This window comes from Falco punctatus (genome assembly GCF_963210335.1).
Source record: "Falco punctatus genome assembly, chromosome: 6".
NCBI lineage: Eukaryota > Metazoa > Chordata > Aves > Falconiformes > Falconidae > Falco > Falco punctatus.
The window spans coordinates 88307227-88333684 of NC_137585.1; the positions used below are offsets into that span (position 1 = coordinate 88307227).

The 26458-nt window shown below is 37.0% G+C and overlaps 1 long non-coding RNA gene across 1 annotated transcript; it reads right to left on the minus strand.

Moving 5' to 3' along the window:
* Window positions 1–236: 236 nt before the first annotated feature.
* On the minus strand, window positions 237–23361 carry LOC308066302. The gene is made up of 2 exons (XR_013929127.1): window positions 819–23361; window positions 237–770 (listed from the first exon to the last, which is right to left on the minus strand). It is a non-coding gene; the product is annotated as an uncharacterized lncRNA (long non-coding RNA).
* Window positions 23362–26458: the final 3097 nt, after the last annotated feature.

A 26458-nucleotide genomic window follows, 5' to 3' on the forward strand; every position in this document is an offset into this window, starting at 1 on the left:
AGAGTCTGCAGTGCCTCCAGCAGCAAAGAGTGTGTATACAGCTGATTATACAGCATCAGAAGTGACAACACTGAGAGACTAAGCACAAGGAAATATGCTGAAGTAGCTTTTGTGCCTTATACACAGAAATAAAAAAGCTTATATTTATGCTGTAGTCTAAGAGCTGAAAATGTCACCAGCTCCAGTTAAAATATCTTGGAGCTTTCTACTACCGATGTGTTACTTGTTCATAGATCTAATTTTTTTTTTTTTTTTTTTTTTTTCTAGACAGGTACCTCAGTGCTTTTCATAGAAATATAGCTCTGTTTTTTGTCCTAGTGTTACAGTGGAGAAGCAGGGGGCAGGTAGGCTGTGCTGGTTTGTTAAGAGCTACTTTGTTGAAGTGTTTACATCAGTTATGCTTAGTCATACAGAGCTGGAGCTGCAAGAAGACTTGGCTAACGCATCACTGAACACTGCAGCACCTGAGCATTGTTGCTTAGTGGATTCCTGGAACCCGGAGTTATGTATCCAGGTTCTCTAGTTAATGCCTAAGGAGTGACAGGCAGCTTGAAGATAAATCTGTGCTGCAATTATTTGTATGACTGCGATTTATGTACACAGACAGAAGTTAGCTTTAGAGTAGCTTTGGTGCAGACAAGAGTGTAGCCATTGCAGCACAGAAGCTAGGGTTTCTTCTGCATTTTGTATTAAAAAAACTGTTGGATAAAATGAATAAATAATGTTATAGCCACATATCAGAACTGAAACTGCACTTGCAAAGAAGTGACCTTACTTCTGGGCCATGGAATCATGCTCCCTTTTGCTAAAGAAGTGACCTTACTTCTGAGCCATGGAATCATGCTCCCTTTTGCTTATTCACTCACTCTCTGCCCCTTGAAACTCACTTTCTGCTATACTAGCATATAACTAAACAGAAGGGTAGCCACCTTTCCCCTGTAGCTTGCCACCAGGCACTCTGTTGAGGGACCAGGGAGATGTAGGTCAGTTCCCTTCATGCAGAGATTTTCACCTCCTTGACAAACACTGTAACACCGAAGCACTTGAATCAATTACATGTAACAGGTGAATGCCTGCTGGACTCCTCTAGTTATATTTTAGAAGAAAAAGATGAACCTGATTTTGGATAACTTGCACAGCCAAATGACTAAAGTTGACAGTAAAGCACCTAAATCTGGAAGAGAGCTAGTCCTTCTTTCTGTTATTTTTAAAAGTATAGTTTTCTCCCATTGTTGATTATATTGTGATTTAAGCCATTAAAGGAAAGCTCATATAAAACTGCAAAAAAATGAGTTCTTTCTTAATGTGAATGTCTTTGGAAAGTGAAAGTTTTCATTATAACAGGCTCTTCATACTCCGCTATGAGTTATCTTAATCTAACCCTGTTGAGTGTTCTTGGTGTTATAAGTACCTCTCTCACATTGTCAAATTTGATTTATGAATGCTACTTATGAGAGAAAATGTTGTGGATATCAAATGACTAAAAAGTCGGAATAGCAGATATCAATCTACTTATGTGCTTCTGTGGATCTAGTCTTACCTTGCTTCTCTGAATCTAGGCCTCTGGACAGGAAAATTTGTGAAACAGTTTCAACAGCCAGACAAGGGAGTAAAGAGCATGTGCATTGTACCTCATTTTAGTCATGTTTCAGTTCTCCAGACAAGAATAACAGAAGCCTTAGGGCACCCTGCCTATGCTCTTTGTGCAAGGGTTCATGCCAGTGTTTGCAGGCTGCTGCAGAAGCATAGTCTTGCAAAGGCTGAAGTAGTTGGCTTGTCACAGGGTAACTTCCCGGCAGAACAAATGGGAGCAGACGGTGACAATTTGCATCTTGCAGTACACAGCAGTCTGCTGCCCCATGTCCAGGGCAAAGCTACAGTCAAGCCCAAGGCAAAGAGCAGTTCCAGGTAAGGGATGTTCTTTATAGTTCTGACAGGCAAGATAGAAGACAGTTTAGGTCATTGACAGATACCCCATTTAAGAAAGAAAGAAAGAAACTTAAAATGTTTGTAACAAACAGAAGTTCTTTCTTAATATCCCTTTGTAAAATCTGGACAAGATATTCATTGCTTATTCACTCAAGGGTACAAAAGTGATCACGAAGCAGTGCTGGGGATGTATTACCTGAACTGTCAACAACTAGTAGCTGTATATTTGGACATATATTGAAATAAAATATCAAATAATATGACCTATAAAAAAATCCACTTTGTTCCATTCTCTAACCTAAAAGATTATCCTTCAGAATCACATTTGAAGTCATCATTTAATTATATGCCATATTTCATTTACTGTCAGATGGACACATACAAGCTAAACCAGTATTTTGTCCATCTACTACAGCTATAAGTAGTTTCAGCAACAATATCCATTGATTTTCTCCTTCACAAAATTCCTTGGCAGTTTGTTTGACCTTCTTTCCAGGGATGATTGAGTAATCCTGGTTTTACTTTTATTCTAGAGTGTTCTAGTGAGAGTAAAAAGCATGTAATATAAAGTTAACACCATTTAAAAAAGATAAGAGGTAAGCAGTTTTCTCTGATAGTTGTAGGAAAGAGAAAGCGGCATTTTTGTTTCCATCTGGCCAATTAGGTGTCTAGAAGAACAGAAGCTGAAAAAACAATCTTTTAGCAAAATTGTCAGTAAAAATGTGCAAATACCATGTTATTGGTTCAAGGAAAACATAGGTCTCTGACGGTATTAAGGAAAAGTTAAATAGTATCCTTTGTTTACTACAAAAGATTTATTTTGTGAATTTATTCAAGCAAATTAATATATTGACTAATGCAATGAATTAGTGTGCACTGAAGAGGCAATTATCAGCTGAAGAAGAAATAAAGGAAGGACATGCCCAATTAGTCAGTAATTCAGTGCAGGTGGCTACCCTTGTTTAGGTTAAGTAAGCATTCTTTGGGAGTGATAGCATCTCATGAACTGTGAAAAGAACCTTAACAAAGAGACAAAGCATAAATCTCTGATATGATTTGAAGTCTGATTTTCAATCTGTGACTTCAAAGAAAAGGCAGTGCAAGCTACAACTTTAAAATGGCAAAACAGACAGACAGGGGAGCTGCTTTTAAAAATAATGTTAAACAGATAAACTCATTTTGCTGTAATTTTAGGAGTTGTTGCCAAAATGCATTTTTCATACTGTCTGCAATTTCTGTTGCTTCCTATTCTCTTTTCTGAGAGTAGAAGTCATATGGGAATGACTGTAGGAATCTGCATGGGGGAATCTTTTGTGTTTGCGTTCTAATTAATTTGAATACATTTGGTTAGCAGTTTTATGCAGAGCAGGTAGAAGAAAGAATCAATCATTTAGAACTTTCTCTTTAAGTTCAAGTTGTTAAATAGTTTGCTACACCATGCTGACAATATCGAGTTCTCATTGGGTTTTACCGGAGACAACTCAGACAGAATTAAATCACGTAAAGATAGGTTGACCTCCTGCTGCACACACTGGCCTTCACTTTTGTTTCTGAACAGTAGGAGAAAATCCATCGTGAACATTTGCTTTTGCAATGGGCTGTTATATTATTTCAGCTGTGCAACTGCTGTAAGAACAGAACTCCCTTGCCAAAACCAGGATGAACGCACTTAAAATTGTCTGTGGGAAGTCTGATCAAAATTTACAACCACCACAAGCTGGTCACATAGATTTGCATGTTTACGCAACGTGAAAGGTGTGCTGAGCTCGAGCTTCTAAGTTTGTCAGCCTAGGATGTATTCCCAGAAAAGACTTCTACATCTCCTGTGCAGTTAGGCAAACAAAAGTTTGTGTGCAAAAGTCTGAAGAAAATAATTAGGATAGCAGTCACACTAGTTCTTTGTCACTTAAAATACATTTCATCCAAGGGTCTTTGTTCTAGAAATCTATTAGCCTTTAAAAGATACCTTTTGGAAGGAAACTGAAGCTTCTTTTTGTTTAATTCCTTTATTAAAAAAGGCAAAAGTCTGGACTGATCTCCATAATTTAGACATTCAGATGTGATTTATTTTATTAAATTTTGATCTCGGCTCACCTCACCTTTCCTGTCATGTCCACTTTGGAAACTCACTATGCATTTAAATTTAATAACCATGCAGAATTAGACCTATAAAGGTCCTAGGCAATTTACCCTGCCAACTCTCACAGAGGCTTAGAGATTACTCCCCTGCCAACTGTTTTCCTATAGCCTTCCTAATCTTTCCAACCCTTAACTAGCCGTTACCAATATAAAGCCATAGTATCCCAAGCTAGAGCTATATTGCACCACAAGAAACCCTTTGATGCACCAAATATGTATATAATGAAAGTTAGAATTAATTAGTTAGTTTACCGGTAGCTCAATATATTATATCAGACTACATATTATGAAGTATTAAATAAAGAAATGTTGGCACATAAATATTTGGTCTAGATCAGTAAGCAGAGACAATCTAGTCTTTTTTCCCAACTGTCCATACTGTAAACAGTATGGGAATATGGTACTCAAATACTTTGTGGTCTGAGTCCATGTTTGCTTCTTATTTGTGAGATGCAGGGCATTTGTACATTATCTGGAGAGTACAGTTAGGGTCCTTGGTCCCTAAGTTTTTTCCCTGAGCTTTGCCTACAAAAAATGGAGAACCCGCTATAGTTGCGTTTATTTATTTCTGCTTTGCCCCTTCTATTTCTCCTTCACCATTCCGTCTTCCCTCATGACAGACAATTCTTTCCACAAATGCTGGTGTATCACCTTTATTCCTCTAACAACATCAAAAGGTATACTTCATCACTAAACTGAGATGTCAGTGCTGTACAGGCAAGCACGGAAACAACTGTCTCCTTCAGTATTGGAAAGGATGGGCAAGAAGATGCAAGAGATGCAGTGTATCAGATACCATTGCCTTGGTCTAGCATTTCAGGAGATACTGAGTTCTTTTTTTACACACTTACAGGACCTACTTCTTTCTGTACATTCCTTGTAATCCTGTTGTTTCATGGTCCTTGTCCTCTTGGTTTAGAGTCAGCAAAGTCAGCAAAAGCAGAATGAATACTGGTGCCTCCAAAGCCTTATTTTTGGGTTTCTGACAAAAAGTGATCCAAGTTTCCTAAAGCTTTTCCTGTTGGAAATGCAAAGGTTCTAGCTATAAGACATTAATGGTGTGGCATCACACTTCAAATGGTGTCAGGTAACATAAGAAAGCACCCAGGTTCATCTGGATATCTATATGACAGAGGCATGAATCCAATGCAAAGCTACTAAAATTCTCTTAAGAGATTTGCAGTAGAAAATGGCAAAAACTAGAGAGATTAACAGTATGTGATGGAAAAGGATTTTGATGAGATGTGTTCCAATGAATATTCTCTTGGGATTGGCTGGAGCTACAAGACTCATAACAGCATGTCTCTTTCCCGGAGATTGTTCATGGTCAAGATGCTCAGTGTCAATATCTAAAGCTAGCATCACAGAATGCTTGTGCCCATCAAGTAAACTTAACCAAAATGCTACAGCTGAAATCACCATTTACACATCCCTTCTAGGATTTTTCTATTTTTTTTTTATAAAACTTCTGTTTTAAACAACAAATTGTTGTAAAACTCTTCATAGCCCAGTTGCTTGATTTTTACCTCTTAATGTAAATTTCAGGAAAGTTTATCTCCCTTGCTTTCCAAAATCTATCTTGGAAGTTATGAAGAACAAAGATGTCATAAGAATAGACATGTTAGATTACGCCAGATGTCCATTTAGCCTAGCACTGTCTTTCCAGCAGTGTCCATTAACTGCTTTCTATGGAAGATTAAGAACAGAGGAATTATGCATGATACTACTACCTAAGTCTCTTCTAACCTACTGTTTGCAGCAGAGGTACTTTCTGCATTAGCTGCTCAGTTTCCTCTTGAACCCACATATACAGCATCCTACAGATAGTTCTACAGGATTGATACTGGATTTGTCTTTTTCTCTGTTTGTAGCCTAACTCCTACTAGTTTTTCACATTACAAGTCTATTATATGTTAGCAGAAGACTATTAATAGCAAAATTCATGCCATAAAGAGGTAAAGCAGCGGTTCATAATGAACATTTCAATTTTTCTTTCTATAAAATGTCAATAATTCTGGAATTTGTAATTCATGTAATTATAATACTATTAGATTTAGTTCAGTAACTAGAACAATTTCCCTTTTATTTTTTTTTTTTTTTTTTGGATGTGGATTTTATTCTTGAAAATCTTTATAGCAAGACTAAAAGAAGATCTCTAAGAATCTCACAGAACTAAATCATTGCAGTAAGAAATCCAATGGATTAAAAGTTTGTTGTGATGGGTAACATGTCTGTTTTAACCCAATGTATGAAGCTGAATATAAAAGTTGTTCACATGCACAGGCACAGAGCAATTGATACTAATTGCTCAAGCACCAATCCTAATTTGTTCTTGGAATGATAATGAAGGAAATGTGGTATGTTAAATACTATGAGTGATAACTCTGAAATTTCATTTCTGTCAAAAGGTTTACAAAGAAGCAGACATACGGTCCAGTTCATCGTGAACACAGAATAAAGCTGAATGCTTTTCAGATTTGATTACAAAGTCAGAGTACAGTAGATGCAGTAGATATTGTGTCAGTATAGAACTCCCACACAGAGATTACAAAAACAAATTCTTGTTTTCAGCCTGAACTCCTGTTATCAGCCTAATGCGGTCTTAAACAATTAACTCATAATTTTGGGCAAAGAGACCATTTGCATAAATTTTCTTGTAAGGAAGGCATAGTTTGTTACCACTTAACATCTGTACACCCCCCCTCCCAAAACCCAAAAAGGCCAAGGCAAAGTATTAAATTGAAGAATAAGAAAGTTTTGAATTGGGAGCAATAGTTCAGTTATAGTTAAAAGGCACTGACTCTTGCTGTGTATGCTTTTACTAAGTTCATTTCCTCATGGTTTTGGAACAGAAGCAATCTGCACCTTAATATATTAGTAAGTATAACCATTGAAATATGCAGAAGTAATAAAAGAGCAGAAATAAGAATAAAATCTCTCTACAGCACATAAAATGTTTTAGTCTAATATGTCCTGGAGGAAAGTATTCACAGAACATGCTTACAAAGCAACAATCAGAAAGATTAGGATAATTCCTAGCAAACTAGGCATAAGTTTGAAAACAACAAGGTGGCAAAACAGTTCCTGCAGAGAGCAGCGCAATAGACACACTGTGCTGAGGTTATCTACTGCTTTACAGACCACTGGCTTTTTCTAGAAGTAGCTGACAAGAAGTGCAATATAAAAACTAAGGGTCACATAAAAAGGAATTTGGATGTGTAAAGCTGATACAAACATTTCATACCTAGTATACTTAACATAGCACATGTCATCCTCAGAGGTATTCTAAAGATCCTTACTCTTAGTTGTACAACATACCCCATGCCATCTATCTCAGACTTCTACAGTGTTTCCAAGCCCTTCCCAGACCTCACCTACATCACAAGAACTATAAATGCATCAAACCCCAGTACAGCTATGGAAGGGGTTCTGCCCTGCTCTCACCAATATCTATCACTCCTTAATCTACCTAAGGGACCAGTCCTTCCTTTCCCCTCAGCAATGGTTACACTGCTTCTGTGTGATGTAATGTGCTGTCATGGGCTGCAAGCTCCTGAGAGCATTTAAGCAGTAGGAAAGCTGTCTCCAGCAACATTGAGGTGCTGGATAATTTATCACAAAGGCACACTGGCCACAGCATAGTGCAAGCTTTTTCAAGACCACATCTGAGTAACAGCAGCCACCAGCCTCAGATAAGACAAAGGGAGTATGCCACAGGTGCTTTTATCAGCACCACATCTCACTCTAGATATCAGCTGGCGTGGATCACTCATTCCTACATATGACATAGCCTTCATAGCCCTCTGCAAGGAACAGATTATTAGTTCTGTGCATGTAATTTCTGAGTTCCTGTCTTGATCATTTCAGGTCACAGGAAGCTTTCTGTTTTGCTTTATAAAGATCTGACACACAACTATCTGTGCATCACTTGTTAGTTTGCTCTCACAGCTGTCTTCTTGCAAGGCCATGTTATCACATCTTGTCTACCTGTCAAAAACGGCCACCTATGACATACCTGTATTCATTGCAGAATTCTGGTAAAGTAGCATGTCCAGCTCCAGTGTGACCATCAATGACAGATATGTCCTCAAACAGTATGTCCCAAGTGGGTCCCAGCAGACCATTAATGGCAGGCGTATTCCTGCCCCAGAGGAGGCCAGGAGTTACCAGTATTTAAGGTATTCTAGGATCTTACCTGTCAGTTCAGAAAGTTCAGACATGCCTGAATCACCTACATTGCAATTATTCTTCATGCCTGAACATGTGTCAGCTGCTGGTACAAATGGACATCTTACTTCAGCCTACAAAATCAACTTCTATTGATAGAATAATTATTTACTTTAAAGAAAACAAGGAAGAATTTGAAAACCAGAGCATGTTAATCAACCCTTACAAATAGTTAACAAGACATGGCCTTGGGAGAAGGAGCACATGACACCATAAATACCCCAAGCTAAGAAATAACAAGTTGAGCTCAAGGAGAACCAAGTGGTTAATGACACCAAACAGTTAATTACTTGAGCTATGTGTGAACTGTCCTAATAAGCATACTGAAAGATCACCTTCGAGCAAAGAAAGCCCCCTACTAACAAAGTCCCTTCCCCACAGAACGTGTACTGAAAAGAAAGAATACTGTACTTTTACACGGAGACAAGGCTTGTAAGAACCAGTGAGAAATAAGTATGAGTAAACATAATTGTAAAGAATCATCCTAAGTACGTAAAAGTTTTTACCATGTGTGAGGTGTGCTAGCTCTGTGGATCTACCACCCAGCACCCATCTCTGTGCAGACATGCCATGAACAAGTATCTCGGCTCTGTGTGCGGATCGGCTCTTGCACACTGGGTGAAGATTTGGGATAACACTATGGCCAGAAAGCATCAATCTGCATTCTTGGCAACCACAGTTACCTCCACTGTCATGTTACACACAGTGCTCTCTTGACCATCAGGCTAGTAAAGGAGCTGTCCTCAGCAATGTCTCAATGACCTTGTAAAGTGCCATTGACTGATTCATTATCTAAAGGAGATGTCTGTGATATCAAGTACATGCCAAAAAAGAGAATACTAAGAATCACGATGCATATACTAAAATATGAGCAAGAATATACAGAAAGTGCTTCTAACTCATCTGCAGGAAAGCCCTGAATGTAGCTTTAATCTCCAGGCTGAGCAAAATATAAAAGTATTTGATTTTATATCAGTAAAAATTCCACCAAATACAATGGTTATGAATACTGTAATTCATATTTTTTTCAGTATTCAGTTATGAATACTGAATTCCACTTGACTCAGAGATATCCAGCTCCTTTTTTTTCCTCTTCCTCTCCCTCCTTTCCTTCTTCAAACCATTTTCTCTAGTTTTCTTTATTGTCTTCAGCCTTTCTGTGAAAAGCAGACTTTCACTTCTGTTGTTATGACAACAGCAGAAGCCTGGCTATACTTACTATCCCATGCCACACTTCTCTATACCTCTCGCTGAAAACATTTTCAGATATAAAAAAAAAAATAATTCCCTCTTGTCTGCCTATCATCTGACAACGAGTGGAAAATATTCCTTACATGGAGTACCAATAGCCCCCATCTTCCTTATCAGAAAATGGATTGCCTGATATTTACAAACAAGATTTCTGCTAACCTTTATATGCCACAAGACAGATAATTGGACACTACCTATACCGGGTCTGGCTGGGATGAAGTTAACTTCTATCATAGCAGCTGTATGGTGCTCTGCTTTGCATTTGTGGCTAAACCAATGGTGGTAGCACACCAGTATTTTGACCATTACTGAGTAGTACTTGCACAGTGTCAAGGCTTTCTCTTTCTCACGCTGCCCCTGTTCCCATCCCAGCCAAAAATGGGCTGAGGGTGAGCAAGAAAATGAGAAGGTATGGTTGGGGCAGCTGACCTGAATCAAAGAGAGGGATATTCCATAACATGTGATAGCATGCCTAGCAATAAAAGCATAAAGAAAGAGGCTGGAAGAGGGAACATTAGTGGTTATGGTGTTTATCTTTGCAAGTAACCCTTACCTGTGCTGAGGACCAGCTTACCAGGAAGTGGCTAAACATCTGCCTGCAGGTGGGAAATGGTCAATAAATTCCTTATTTTGCTTTGCTTGCACACATTGTTTTGCTTCACTTACTAAACTGTCCTTATCTCAACCATCTCACTTTTTGTCTTTTGGTTCTCTACCCCATCTCACTGTGATGAGAAAGTCAGTGGGCAACTGTGTGGGTACTTAGTTGCTCACCAGGGTCAGCCCAGGATATTACCACATTCATATATCCACAGACACATAAAAATATTTCTTGTCCTCCCTTTCTCTATGTCCATTCCTAATTAGCTTTCTTACAGTTTTCATGTTTAAGCCATGGCTTGTTAAGAAAGCCATGTAGGTCACACCCAATATCTATAGTAAAGCAAAAGGAGTAGTACTCTCAACATTCCTGTTGAAGAGAAAAAGTAACACAGCTACAATCCATGCTTTCGTCAGCCTCTTCTATAATGAAGCCTCGCTGCTTGACCCTGTAGTCTGCTTTCATCCTGCTGTAGCCGTATGACTTTGGATCAGGTAAAAATACCTAGAAGTTGCACTTTGTTGTGAGATGACAAAAAGAGGACTTCCTAGAGGGGAAACACTTAATAGAAAAAAACTGACAAAAGGAAAATATTTTATTGTTACCAAGTTGTGGTTTTCCTCTTGAAAATTGAAGCAAACTTTGCTGGTCTTATAAAAGGCTAGTAAAAAGAAATAAAATCTGAAAACTTCAGCCACAATAATTCCGTATAGGGCCAGTACACAGTACTCAAACTTAGGTACCAAAGTCATCTCGGGTAACCCTGAAAAGTGTACAAAGGGCTAGCTGAGGAAGCTGGCTGTGGAAACTACAGAGCTTGTTTTCTTTTCAGAGAAAGACCATGTGACGAGCAGGTTAGAGGAGGTACGGTACCAACCCTATTATTAAATTGCTTTGTCAGGCAATAGAAAAGGAATCTGCTACAAGCCTATACTATTCAGTATCCATGATAACATTTCATTTGTATCTAGATACACGGGTCACCCGAACTTGGGAAGAAATATAGCAGCTCGCTTCTAAATCCCCACACTGGTCAGACTAAGGCATATGTTTACTATCAGTCTAATCACTTCTCCTCATGGTACCCTTTTACACCTTATTCTAAAGCTTCTGGTACTGAATATTATTAAAGAATGGATATGAAGTGAACTGAACCACAGGCCTGCTTTAGAATAAAAGTTTTATGTGTCAGTGCCATACACCTTTTTTTTGCTATTCGTAAGCAAGAAAAGAAGAGATACTATTTAGCACTCAAAATTGTTAGGATTAATAATAATTGACTAATAAAAGAAAATGAAAGGTGAATATAATGGGAATAGAGTTGGTATAACCATTTACACCAGACTGTGTATATGAAGAGCTTGTGAAGTCCAATAATTTCCATCTGTTTAAAACCAACTAAGATAAATACCCATGAATATACTGTAGAGAGCAATCCTGTATCAGCAGAAGGAAATAGAAAAGTAAGTAATTTTGAACTGTAATTTATATTATTCAACAATCTAACAAAATAAATATCTATTTCATGGAAATATGAAAGTTATTTTCATCTTGGGGCTCAGAGTTAGAACCAGAAATTTCCAAGTTAAACAGTAAAAAATCTGACATATTCCATACTAGGAAAAAAAACCCCAACAAAACGAAAAAAACACAACCCAAAAACCAAAAAGGAGGGGGAGAATATTTCTTAAAACAGTAAAAAAGTACTCCAGGTGGAGATCATTAGTAAGAGTTTCAGTTTCATGCCTGAATATGTTTCCAGCAACGAATAAATGAACAGGCTAGTCACATACTGGGTGACATACTAAAAGCCATGCAAGTTATTTTATGTAACCTTCTTCAAAGTTCTGTTGATTGAGTTAAAATTGGATTTCTGTTCATACAGATTATCTAATATGATAGAAAAATACACAGTCCAAGAACAAATTTAGATTTCTGTGGAAAGTTAAACTGTAATGTAGGGCTATCCACTGAGGCATTAAATATAGCTATATAATTGTATCTGCAGATGACAACTGTGATATGACTGAACTTCAACTGGTTTCCAGTGAGGACTTACAACAAACATGTACACAAAGGACAGACACTTCCTCTGAAATTTTTGGAGGGGATAATTGATTTCCACAGTACACTTTTCATAAACAATCACAATGCGTGAAACTTCTGAAGAAGTAGCTCAATTGTGAAAGTCTCTGCTACCAAATCACAAAGGTAGAGTTATGTATACTGTCATTTTCACAAAAGAAAGAAACTGAAAAGCTATAAGCAATTTGAAATTTGAATAGTCATCATTCAACATCAGTCAATGTTCTAACAATTCTTTCTTTTTTTTTTTTCTTAAATGAAAAGTTGCCAAAATAGATTATTTTAAAACAATAAGTTTTGCTTTTAATCAAGATCAAAATACCTGTAAAAATGATAGAGCTTTTTGAAATTATAACATTATAAGAAACAAGCACACAAAATGTAGGATGATTTTTGGTCAGCTCAACAATGTAGTTAAGAAAGTAAACAAAAAGAAGTGACTAACAATGTCCACATACTTACTTAATTAGTACTTATGAACAATTAAAAAAAAAAAAAAAATCAATATTCTATTTATGGTTTAACAGATCTTTCCAAGAAAGACTCTGACTATGCTTATAATTGACCTAGGGCGTAACTCCATGGGGACACTTCACTAGTTGTCTTTATTTGAATTATTATTTTCTGTAGAACTGCTTTAATTTGCAGCAATAAGAAAAGTGTCTCCAATGAGATACCCAGTAGCAAGAAAAGTCCAAATGCTTCTCAATTATGCAGAAGAATTTTTTGTTGCAGCTAAAGAACTAGAATTTAATATTTAGCATTAACATTTTGTATAGCTCTGAATGATTATATGAGGCCGAAACGTGACCCTTTCTCATAATCCAAAAGTCTTTATGCACTTTAAAAATAATTACTATGTTTTACAATATATTGATGGTCATATTCACTTGAAATATTTGTATGGACCTAAAATAACTATTATGCCATCTTTATGCAGAAAGATTTCTTTACACTATGCACAAGAAAAGATACATAAATATGAACCTCACTTAAAGGTAGTAGTCAATATAGCAGTAAACTTTCATTATTTAAACCAGAAAAAATATAACATGCTTTCACCATCAATATCATAAACATACCTGATAAATCACATAAGTAAACGTTCTGGATGATGAAAATTACAGGAACAATAAAGGTGCAGTTATGATCCTTTTCAGGGTATAGCATAGGAATGCAAGGTGTACAACAGGGCTACTATGAAAGAGTAGTCAAAGAAGAATAACTGAATCTGTTAAGTTAGATGCCTGGAGGAAGAGAGACATCTCTGACTTGTAAGGCACTTCAGCTGCATCTTGCTGTACCTGGAACATTCCTCTTAGAAGTGCTACCAGGGTATATATAAAAACCTTGACAGCTGTGAATGGAGTTAAAGATAAATGATAAAATAGAAAACATAAAGCTAGTCATTTCAGGCTAAAATTTAATAGACAATGTAAATCATACCTTATTGCCGTGCTATAAATAAGGCAAAGTAGGTATGAAAAGGAACATAATGAGCTACAATGGAGGCTGATGTAATTTGAGGTAGCTCCTTTGGAATCGAACTGTATTTACACCTGATGAGGGTTCTTTTCTACAAGGTGCTTTACAGACTTAAATAAAACAATGGATAAGGCAAGCAGGTGGTATAAAACATATCAGGGGATTTTGTAACAATAGGTTGATACAAATAAATAAGTTAAATATTAAGACTTAAAAGGATGTGATTTGTTATAATTTAGTTTTGATGATTCTGCTTTGTGGTATGACTATGACAGGATCCTAACTCCCACAGTTAAGAAACTGTAAATGGTCTAGTAAGCTTAGAGAGGGGGATCAAAAGAGGAACATACTGAGTGAAGGAAGCACCTATGATGAAAGAAATCCACTTTTCAGTCATAACTAATTTTATTATGAAAGAAAAATTAATTAAGATTGGTGAGAAGAAAAGACATAAAAAGAGATGTATGTATTCGTATCGGTTGCAATTGTTTCTGCTAATTTCCACAGGTCTCATCCCTCATCAATCCCTCATCCTTCCAAAAGGGGAACAATTACCTAATATTTAATAAATAAAATATTATCAGAGGAAACTCACACAGGTGAAATCCTGGACCCAGTGGAGTCACGTGAAATTATTCCACTGCTTTCAGCATTGTTACGTTTCAGCAAGAAAATCCTGTCAATTTACAAATATCTCCTGCCTTCTACACCTTGAGTGCTTTTCTCCAATTTTAATTATGGTGAGTAAGTCTTATCAGCTTTGTCAAACTACTTCTTAGCTCTAATATATTTATTAACTCATAAATTGGTGTGGACTTCCCACACTGTTTCTAAACTGGTAAAGTCATTTTATTACAAGAAAGCCCAACTCTGCCCATTAGTATGAACCCACATTTGCTATCAGTTTAATGAGAGTTACTGTATTTCAGATATTCTGATTTTAAAGAAAAGAGATGGAAAGAATAAAGGTATTCACCCAACCCCACCCCACCCTATTAATAGATAATAGCATTAAAACATCAGAAGAACTGCACTATGGGCCTAAAAATCACCACAATAAATGTTTTGCATAATTTGGTGTGGTTATTTATCTGCCTTGTAGCAAGAATATATTTTAGCTTTTTTAACTGAAATAAAAATTAACGATTTAAAACAAAATATGTTAAATTAAGAAGTATCAAATGGATCTAGAAAAAAACAACATTGAGCTCTTCCATTGGAAATTATAATTTGAAAATTAAATTTGTAGTTATTAATGTAGCAAAGCTGTTCTCATTTGAAAGCAAACTATAACCTTCTGAACTGCGTGCTGTTGATTGTTTATTTAAGAGACAAGCCTTTTATGTAACACAGAAGAACAAAGTATTCTAAGTATTCTACTTATTCTTAAATATCTGTACTCCAACTTCAATTATTACCCATTTTGTTATGGTCTTTGGCCAAATTACATGTTTTATTCAATGAATTACCTTACTTTCCCCCACATTTTCCTCACAAATAATGCTTTGCAAGGGTCTTCTCATGCCTTGTGCGATTATCTTAACCCCATTGTAAAACTGAAAAATGTAGTCCCTTTGAACTGAACACATACCAGATATTATTCATGTTCTAACACTGGAGTGGCTACCTCAACAGACTAATTAGTTAAATGTTGTATATGGTATAAAGTAAGTTCTCACTGGGGAAGAATGTGAGAATCTACCGTGAACATCTTAAATACAATATGACTTACACATTCCTTTTTGAGGGCTGAGGTAGAGGATGAAAGAGGATTAGTGCAGAAGCTATCATTTCTGATCAAATGAACGGACCTGGAGAATCAAGGGTACTCTTAAAAAAAATAAAATTAAGTAGTTAAATGAGGTTTGATATTTCAACTTTAAAGAGTTCAGTTTGTGTGGCTACCATTCCAAACTTGGAAGGAAAGTCATGCTGTATTTTACAAACATGTGACTAAGACACAAAAGCAAGTCAAACCAGGAAACAGTCTACCTCATAAAGGTATAACAATATTAGTATAATGAAAGTAGGAAAAATTATTTTTCTTTGGAAAAGAAATAAAACATCTTCTCAAAACAAATTTGAATTATTTTTTCAGATAAGAGAGACTTTGTAAAATAATTTACTAGGCAAAGGAGTTATTTTGGGGAGAAAACAGTCTATTCAGTTCAGAATGGAAGATAATTCTCACTGACAAAGCAGCAACAGAAAGTCACAGGAAAAAAAGAATAACAAAGAGAAGTGGAATAAAGATTTTTATTAATGTCGTCAGGATCCAAGGTGTCTGTCGGATCAAAATGAAGACATAACTACATATACAGTCACGTTTCATATGTTTGCCAGCCTTTCTCAGGTTAACCAGAGGTACAGAAATTGAGCAGCAGAGGTAATAACCCCTTGCTGATTTTCCTGTTAATGTTGAACCCCCTTATGTGGAAGAGAGGCAGCTCACATCAGGTGATGGCTGAGGATGATGCTCCCAGGCCAGCAACTGTTGATACATCAAGACATTCGTCTACCTTCTGCCTGTCACTTGTAACACACACTTAGTCCTTCCTGAGGTACTAAAGTACACCTTCGAGGTGCTGTCTACCTGAAGATTTGCACAAGTGCCTCTTCTGCCTCATGTTAGACCTCAAATGTTGCACACCAGTTTTGCTCTAAAATGTCTATCCTCACAATTTTCCTGAATATCAGACACGATCCTGACTCCAGGTCAAGACCTCTGGGGTATTTTTAATTCCCTGTAACCATAGTCTTCACTACTCTTCCTCCTCACCTCCCCCATTCCACACTTAGTTCAGCTGTACATGGACCAGAGGCTGAGCTCTGACGTGGCCCAGCTACATAACCTAACTTACAAAATTCTAATAAAGAGAATTTTAAGTCATGAAAGAAAAGAAAGATAAGGTTACAGAAAAACTGTGACTGCAGAAGCACTGATCAGTAGTAGCTCAAGGTTTAAAAAGGAAAAACACCAATATGGAAGACCATAAAATCATTATTTAAAAAAAAAAAGAAAGAAAAAGTGAAAGACAACAACTAAGCAACACTCAGGATCTTTCCTGAGGGCAGCTGAGACTCAGCTTTCTACTCCTGACTGATGCCTGGCCAGCAAACAAGGACTCTTCAGGCACTTTACAAAGGATAGTAAGCATACTAGTGCTTAACCTGCTAGCTCTTTAAATGTTACTTATCTTCAGTGTGTATTTGTAAGTAACTACTTTATTTATGTGTGTGTGTATACATGTATGTACGTATGCATGCATGCATGTATATATGCAGGTATGTATGTATCTTTTTCTCTCTTTGGAGAGTGTTTTTGCTTACAGCTGAGAGTGCCTGAACAAAGTCACCCAGATTGATACAGGCAGGCAGTATTATGTTTAGAGAGAGCTGCAGCTGATGTTAATTTTTTTGTGCCTTTTGTGCATATATATAAATATTCACTGCAAGAGGTGAGAAGAAATTCCAAATAACCTTATTTTATTTTCATAACATCAGATTCCAGGTAGATGGCTATATGCTAGGACTCTGCTATTACAACTGAACAAGACATGGAAAAAGAAGGTATGGTGTTTAGGCAACCTTATGCATGTGAGAGTAAAAAACCACAAACAACTGCCATGACAATTTAAATACCAAGTTTTTTTGCAAACACTGTGAACAGCATTAAGTTCTGGAAGGAAGCAAAGACAAACTCTGTCCTTAATTTCGCTTCAAAATAGGATCTCAGACCAGATATACATGAAGACAAAAATCTTCTCCATGACTGTGAGCACATAGAAAATTACAGTAATAATATATTCAACTTCTATCAAAAAATCATTCCAAGCATTATCTGCAGTAGTGTTACAAATCCTCACATAATTTCTCTGAGACATGCAGTATTTATTATCTCCTGCTTCCTTTTTGGTTCCTAAACCAGTATTTTAACTACAAAATGATCTAGGCTTTCAATGTCTGTATTTTGCTTCTGTTATTAACATTATAAATTAAATCTGGGGTGCTTTTTATGTGCAATTTGGAACTAGGGGTGATGGTATGGAAATGCATTCCTAATACATGGATTGTCAAGAAGAGATTTGAATTTAAAGACTTGTATTTACGTAAATAAAGGTACTTCACATTTTACAACATACTTTAATGTGTTATTTAATCTGAGTCATTTATCCATGTGATTCCATTTAACACTAAAATGCTTCACATTTTGCTTCACACAGCTTGCAGAGACAGATTTCAAGATACATATACTGGAAATTCATGTTAAATCAAGGAACATAATGTAAGCACAAACAAACAGGATGGCAACACAAAATTTCTTGTCATGCATTCAGACATGCCCAGCGAGAACTACATCATTATCTGCAGAAACAGGGTAGATTCTATCTGAATGAAATAGCGCAGTTATTACAAAATGTTGTGATTCTTACCATTGCCAAATATGATTTTATGCTAAAAGCTAAGTTCAGAGAAAGTGAAGTTGATAAAGTTTAGCTTTTGCAGGTAATGCTTAGATGACTTTCCTTTCTTGCAATCTCACCATGGAAAGTCTAAAGTTTTGTATATACTTCAGTTTTCAATACTATAATTTCGTAGGTGTATGACAATTCTTTTTTTTTTTTTTATTTTCATACTGGTTACTCTTGGGGGAATAAGTGGCTGTTTGTGCCTAATTTTCAGCTGATTCTGGTAATGTGGGGTTCCTTAATAAGCAGAGTTAAATTTGTTTTCAGCCTTACAGATCAGGCCCCAGACAAACTACATTAGCCACTACTTCTGCCAGTTACAGGAGGACATGGTGAGAGCACGCTGAGTTAATGCATTCAGCATAGGAGTTCACTTCTCTAAGAAAAGACTCTTCCAAACCTTCTAGAAAGACTGTGTCCTAACTATTATGGATTTGTCTTGAAAGAGATAGGGCTTTAAACACTTCCTGTGGAAGCTAGATGAAATTTATAATTTGTGAGTCAGAAAGAAGAACCTAGATGAAACTCTAAGACTATGGTATATGTGGCCAGGTGGGCAACAAAATTCTTTGTCTTTGCTTTAAAGACTACAGCTGTGTGTGGGGGTTCTGTTGGGTGGGGACTGGGTGTGTTATTAAAAAATTAATATATAATACCAAGACATTGGATCAGAACTTGCATCTAACTACCTGTTATCAGGTAAATGGATACTGCAGGTTTACAAATCTAAAGAGTTACAAGCTTTGTTGTTAATCCTTAGCACATCATCTTTAGTAGAAAACACCAAAAATAATCTAATTTAGAGAGTATATTCTGGTTATTAAGACATTCTGTTGGAAAGTGAAAAGGAAGTGTGAATGAACATTATCTACCAAAACATTACGTAAAAGGCACAGGTGGTGAAATCTCCTCTTTTAACAGCTATTTTCTGAAAGAAAGCACTGACTCTGCTTTTCCAGGGTGAAAAAAAAGGTACGGACACATAACTTTTATCAGAAGGCTTCAGGCTGAGAATCTTCATTCAATAAGGAAACAGGATTTATGATGCATCTCTGTCATAAGTGGTGCTTGCTTGTTTCTTCCCCCACTAGCCAGTTTAGAAGCTTTTTGTGACACATTGTTTTAGATGACTCCTTACTCATTGTAAAAGGCAAGGAGTACGTATTCTGCAATTCTTAAGCTTGTGTATTGTAAAGAAAGCCTGTCCTGAGAATGAGAGGTTCAAAGTTCTTCCTGGATTTTTGTATAGATGTTTATAGTCCAGACCTTGAAATATATAACAAAAAATTTTGAATTGATTCCCATAACTTGCTTTAAACTGCCTAATACCAAGAAGAATTTTAAAAAGAACCTGGAATTGAAATATATACTTTTCAGGATCTGGATCATAATGATTAATAAACTCTTAGGATATTAGAATTTTCCTTCTTTTTTCTTATTTTTTCCCCTTTCCTTAATGCTTTTATTTAAATTAAGAGAAAAACAACCATTTAATGTTAAATTTTAACAACATTCACAAATACATGATGGTGTTTTACTTGTTTCTTTTTCTGAAAGATACCAGTTATTATTCCTGAGGCAGTACCCCTTTATACTGACAACAGTTAATAATCCATTTTTTCCATGAGTTTTTGATGAATTTTTAAGTAGACTATAGCACAAAGGTTTAAGGAATTTAGAGAAAAAAGTGGTTTTATTAACCAAAACTCTGTTGCTCTACTACAGTACTGTATAAATGTCAGTCCAGCTTCATATTCTCTGAAGTAAGGTGTCATTTTGAAAATTATACTTTTCACTACAGCTCCATTATATATATATGTTTAAGCCTTCTGTCATTTTTGTAAATGTCAAATAAGGGTGGGGTTTTTTGCCCCTCAAGTTTTGTTGCAGGGGGGTTGGGGTTCAAACCCTCAAGCCAGATTTCAAGCCTTCAAGATTCTAAACACCCAGCTAATACCAGATGACATGATTTCTTTTTCTCTCATAAATACTGTGCAGTCCATGGAAGAAAAGTCAATTTAATGGTTTATCTCTTTTCCTATTCTCTTTTACTCTGTAGCTTATTCCATCTTCAAATTTTCAACTTCATCCTTCACTGATCTCTTATTTTGCAGTGTTCAAAATCTTTTTAGAAATGTGGTTAGCATCTCTTAATACATATATCTATTTCAATTATCTCTTTCCTTTCTAATATCCCCTTTATCTGTTTTACTGGTTTTCATCATTCTTCTCAGATTTCTATTTCATCTCTCTCTGCATTTTTAATATCCTTTTTGTCTTTTTTAGCATTTTTCTCAAGGTCTGCAATTCACAATTTTCCTTTTCATTTGATAGCTCTTAAAGGAAGATTTATCTAGTAATTTTTGAGAATGTTTACTTCTGTTAACTTGAAAATTATCTGACATTAAGTTAATCAACATAACCATCTTCTGTAAACTTTTAAAAACATGAAGCATTTCTTGTTAATTGTTTCCTTCCTAAATATCGTTGCATTTATTTGTAAAGCATCCCTTCAGATATAGCCTGCTTGAAATTAAACATCCATTCTGGTACTTATTCATGCCAAATTTCATTCCAAATGAAAAATGTTTGCACAAATATAAATCCAATGATCACAGTACAATTTAGCATTTCAACTATTTTTGTTTTAAATACTGCACTCATTACAAAAATGACAACTTTTACTTGGGTCACTTTTTCTGTTTTCCAGGGCACATTCCTTCAGCCTCTCCTCTCCCTTCCAAAACTCCAAATGTTAATATATCCATCTTTCATGTTTTCCTTTTACACTATGTCTATTCCAATAAATGCCCATGCTTCTAAAATCAGTTATAACCTAAACTGTATTATCTCTATAAACCATCAGTACTTATCTGAAGATATCATAGTCTTCTTTATATTTTATAGATTTCAATTCATAACTCATGTCCATCTGTCATTCATAAGTATATCTGTTCTTTCTATGACACATTTCACATAATTCTCCCCCATCAGTCCATGCAACTATTCTGCCTCTAGTTCCTTAATGGACTAGAGTATAACTCTTGACATTCTCATTTCTTTGTAAGTATCTTTTTTGGGGTTTCCACAGCGAAAATGAGGCTCCTTTCCCACTATAGCTGGCAATGTAACTTCAAATCTTCCTGTAAATCCTTGTGCCAGTTCATACCCTGAACAGTTACATGGTTATGCTCATTTCTTGGGTCAGTACTTTTGTTTAGAAAACTAGTGGAGTTTCCAGTTGTCCCCACTAAAGTACCTTGAGGGCTCAGATCCAACCTGTATATTTCTAATCCTGAAAAGATTTACACATGCATAATCACATGGATATGCATACTCTCACTGAAACACATGTATAAATTATGCATAAGGCTTTGCAAGATCAACAGCATAATTCTTACAACTGCCAAAGGACTTTGATGTTGTGGTGGGTTGACCTTGGGTGGATGCCATCATGCCCACCAAAGCTGTTCTATCACTCCCCCTCCTCATCTGGACCGGGGAAGAGAGAAAATAACATGGAATGCTTACATCTGGAAGGTTGAGGTGAGGATGGGGAGAGATCATTTGACAGTTACTGTCATGGGCAAAACAGACTCCACTTGGGGAAAAAAAAAAAAAATGTATTACCAATCAAATCAGACTAGGATGATAAGAAATAAAAAGTAATTAAACACCTGCCCCTCACCCCTCTTCCCGAGCTGAATATAATGGTATCAATAAAAGCTCAGGTGGGACCCTCACCACCAAGACATCCGGAGTGAGGAGGACCAATAGGATATTGCTGAATCCTTAGGTGGTGTTGTCTCTTTCCTTTCTCTCTCTCTTTCTCTCTCTCTCTCTCTGTCTCTCTCTGTTCCCTCTCTCCCTGCACACACACACACACACACACACACCTTTCTTTGTAGAAATGCGTGGCACAGGTCTTGCTTATCCAGTTAAGTTCTTCAGTTAAGTAATTGCCATTAAGTTATTGTATCTACCCACATGCCTTTTGTTCTGTATTAATAAATCATAAAATTGGTTGGCTGGTGTCATTTCACCTTAATTCAAGTCCAAGGAAGACAAGGGTCCCCCGTGGAGAGTCGGCCAAGTCACGACAATCACACCAATATGGCTACATGCCGTGCTCACTTTATTAAATAAACAGGTCATATTTGTAACTTAAACTGACTGCTCACCCGACTTTACATACAGGTGATTGGATAAGAGTCTTTGGCCACGTGGGCGTCCGTGTCGCTGATTGGTGAGCATGCTGCAGGTGCCTGATCAGAGTGTGCTGATGAGAGTGTGTGGATTCCGCGGTTCCCAGGACTTGCTCTGCACCTGGCTTCTTGTTTGTGCATAGCTTGTTTTCTTTCTCACCCTGCTTGTTCCCAGGACAATTTAAAGTTGCTCTACAGCTTCAACTAACAGGCCTGGGTTGTCCAACCCGGACAATGGTAACATATGTCCTCAGTCCTTTAAAAATCCCTCTACACAAGGGTATCATGAACTTGGTTGCTAGTCCCAAGGTGAGGGAGGTCACCCTGAATGGCTCTTTTTGTGTCATGACACCCTGGGACAGGCATATTTGTTGGGGTACAGTGTTATTCTGACTATGTTTGTACAATTTCTTTTCAGAGACCGTTTATGCTCAGTAAGCTCACCTCCATGACAAAACAACCTTCTTTATGTATCAGCTCTTAGTCTTTTGAAAACTATCCAAACATACAGTGAAACTACAAAAAAGGCAAAGTGTGGCAGGAATAATTTCAGCTGGTGGTAAATGTATAATTTTTTTTTCCACTGAAAGACTACATAAAAAGTAAACATCTGCAAAGACTGATAGTTTTTTTCCCTCTTTCTGCATACTGTATCTCTATGACCACAGTATTCAGACTGACTGGTCTGTTTACATATTTATTTTTAATCCTGCAGTTATGGATTTGTCAGTTATCACATAGAACACAAATAACAATACTGATACTTTCTTCATGTTTGAAGTTTATTATGGATGTGGTTTCAGTTTTTCATATTTACAAGCAACCCTTAATTTATGTTCACGCTGTACATTTTAATTTATGAAACAGTCAGAGAAAAAATAGATATTCCAGAATCCATAATTATAGCCTGCACCATTTAAATCATCTTAGTCCGTGCCTAGTGACAGTTTGCTTCATCCAGAAGATATGTAGCACAAAGAGACTTAACTTCAAGAAATTAAAAGTAGAGAAAAGTAAGAGGTTCTAAGGAATGCACCACATATTGTAGCAGTGGGTGTTTACAATAGGTTAAAATCTGCTCTTAGCCAAATACTAGGGAGTCAGGGAGTCCGGGAGTCAATGGTTCAATAAATTGACAACTTAATTCTGATTTCTGTAATAAAAGAGATCTAAATTTTCCATTTATACCTAATCTGCTTTCAAACAGAAAGAAACAGAACCTCTATGTTCATTAATCAAAAGTATTTTATTTCTAAGAACACAGCAAATTTTGAGAGGGTTCGCCATATGCAAACTAAAAAAAAACCCAAAAAACTAAAACCCGAAAGCAACACAGAATGACATATTCAGTTATTGTTAGCTGGAAATAGCCTTTTAAATGTTAACCAATGCCTTAACTAATTAGCCTTATTAACATGCCTTTTGGCCTCTGAAGGCCAAGAACAAAGTTTGCACTTGGAACCAAATGTATTTTTATTATAAAAAATATTACATCAAGCGCCCTCTAGAAATTAAGCCTATCTGATTAGAGTTAGCAAGCCCCAAGAGCACTTTATGAAAAATCTGCTTGCAAATCCTAACCCTTTTTTGTTGTGTGCAAATAGTTATTGAGGAATTCAGCATGGTATAAAATTCTAACATGTTTTTGTTCCTTTAAAAACCTTTAAAAGCAAATACACTTGATGACTCAGGATGTCAGCGTTTCCAAAGTTAAGCATTAAAGATTTCAGGAAGACAGACTAATCATATGTTTATTGACCTCTGCTCTGAAACCATCAAGGCCAGATACCTTTGTTGACTTAAAAGTAAGACTAGGTTTATTAACCTCTTTTATAGACAAAGATTAATTGCTGGTTTGTGGACAGCATAAATTGACTTTAATTGGAAATACATCAATATTTTTTGAATTGTGTCTCCTATCTATAGAAAGGCTATGCCAGGACAAAGAAAAATGTGTTCAGTCGTTCCTGCCTACATACACATATATTATATTAAATTTTTTTAATGGCACAAAACACAAAACAAAACCTTAATAGAGTGTGGACTATTTGGTAGATATGGTTTTCCAAAATTAATTACATTAATCGATTTATTCTAAACTTTAAAAGATAACATTAATTAATTGAAACCATGGTTTATATGCAACCTTAGTGATCAGTAAAGGTATTTGAATAGGCAATGTGATGGCAACCGAAACTGGGTGTAAATAAAAAGGAAGCTGTTTACAGATAGGAAAAAAAGTGGATACTGTTTTACCTGATTTAACAGTTAAAAACAGCTGTAACAAGAAAAGACAAATATCTTCCCTATCAAAACCACATTTTCTGAGTATAATGCAGTTGTAAAAACAAAGCCAAAATAAAACCAACAGCTTCCCCTCAGGGGAAAAACCAAAACCAACATACAACAAAGACTTCAAATTAACAGTTTGGTGCAAAAGATACAAAATATAAAATAGGATGGACATTAATATTGCAGTACTGAAATCTGTTTATATACTGAACAGGAATGTTATATTCATTTATAGACATACTATCACAAAAGACATGGCAGGCACAAGAAAAGTTAAACAATTTCATTTAAGAAAAGAGTTTAACATGATAATGACATTTAAGGGCTGTGAAGATTTGTCCCTTTTTTGGTTTACTATTTTTCTGAACTGTAGCAAGTGAGCATGCAATAAATATGAAAAGCAAAATATTTAATACTGATCAAAGGACTATTTTATAGAAAGCATTTTCATTTATTTTCATTTCATTCATAGAAAACCTGCTATTACTGTAGCTTTTCACTCAGGTAAAAAAAAATCATGATTCAGGGGGAGTAAACAAAAAAATGCAAACCTTTTGAAGGGCAAGGGCATGATAAAACTACTTTCAGCTTTAGCAATTCTATTTTACCTAGTGTTTGTAACTAACAATCTTCCAAAGAAATTTTAAACCTTTTGTAATACTCATTTGTATTCAAGTTTAAGTTAACTTCTAACCAATGGTGTTACACTGTGGATGGAAGGGAACACATCATACAAGTGGACTCAACAGTTTATTTTTTAGGTAATTAATATCTTAAAAATCTAATTAAAATACAACAAATACTCACCATTTTTCCACTTACAGAAAACTGGTACAGAGTATAAATTAATATAGAAAAACCTCATTAATACCCTTTAAATTGTTTTACAGAAAACTCATTAATATCTACCCCTTCCTTTGATGCTGTTGTTACCCTTGCAAGGTCCCTCTAAGTCAATGGAGACACTCTCCAGCAAAGAAGTAAGGGGTAACACAGCAAGCCTTCAGTATGCCACGGCCTTTTCTGGGAGGGACATGATGTTCATGGTGAGGGTACCCTCCTCATTGGTACTGGGGTCTACTTGGGTTTATTTCTATGTTTCCTTTCCCCAGGCATCTGCCTTCTGGCTGCTCCCAGCTGAAGGTGACCGTGGCCCCACGGCCTCCCCAGGCTCAGCTCCCCCAGGGCTCCTGTGTGCTGGGCAGCGGCCCCCTGGGTTTGCCAGACCCTTCCCAGGGAGGCGCTGGCCCAGGCCCAGGCCCAGGCCCAGGCCCAGGCTCAGGCTCAGGCTCAGGCCCAGGCCCAGGCCCAGGCCCAGGCTCAGGCTCAGGCCCAGGCTCAGGCTCAGGCCCAGGCCCAGGCTCAGGCTCGGGCCCAGGCCCAGGCCCAGGCCCAGGCCCAGGCCCAGGCTCAGGCTCAGGCCCAGGCCCAGGCTCAGGCTCAGGCCCAGGCTCAGGCCCAGGCCCAGGCTCAGGCTCGGGCCCAGGCCCAGGCCCAGGCCCAGGCCCAGGCCTAGGCTCAGGCTCAGGCCCAGGCTCAGGCTCAGGCCCAGGCTCAGGCCCAGGCTCAGGCTCAGGCCCAGGCTCAGGCCCAGGCCCAGGCTCAGGCTCAGGCTCAGGCTCAGGCAGGGGGGCAACAGGCACGGGGCCCCGAGGCAGGTGCTGAAACTAGCCTAGCCCTGTGCTGGCCAAGGTGAGTCCTGAGCCTGAAGTCTGTGATTGTCTTTTGATTAATACCAGCAAAAAAATTATTGTATTTACTCAGCTACAGTGTCA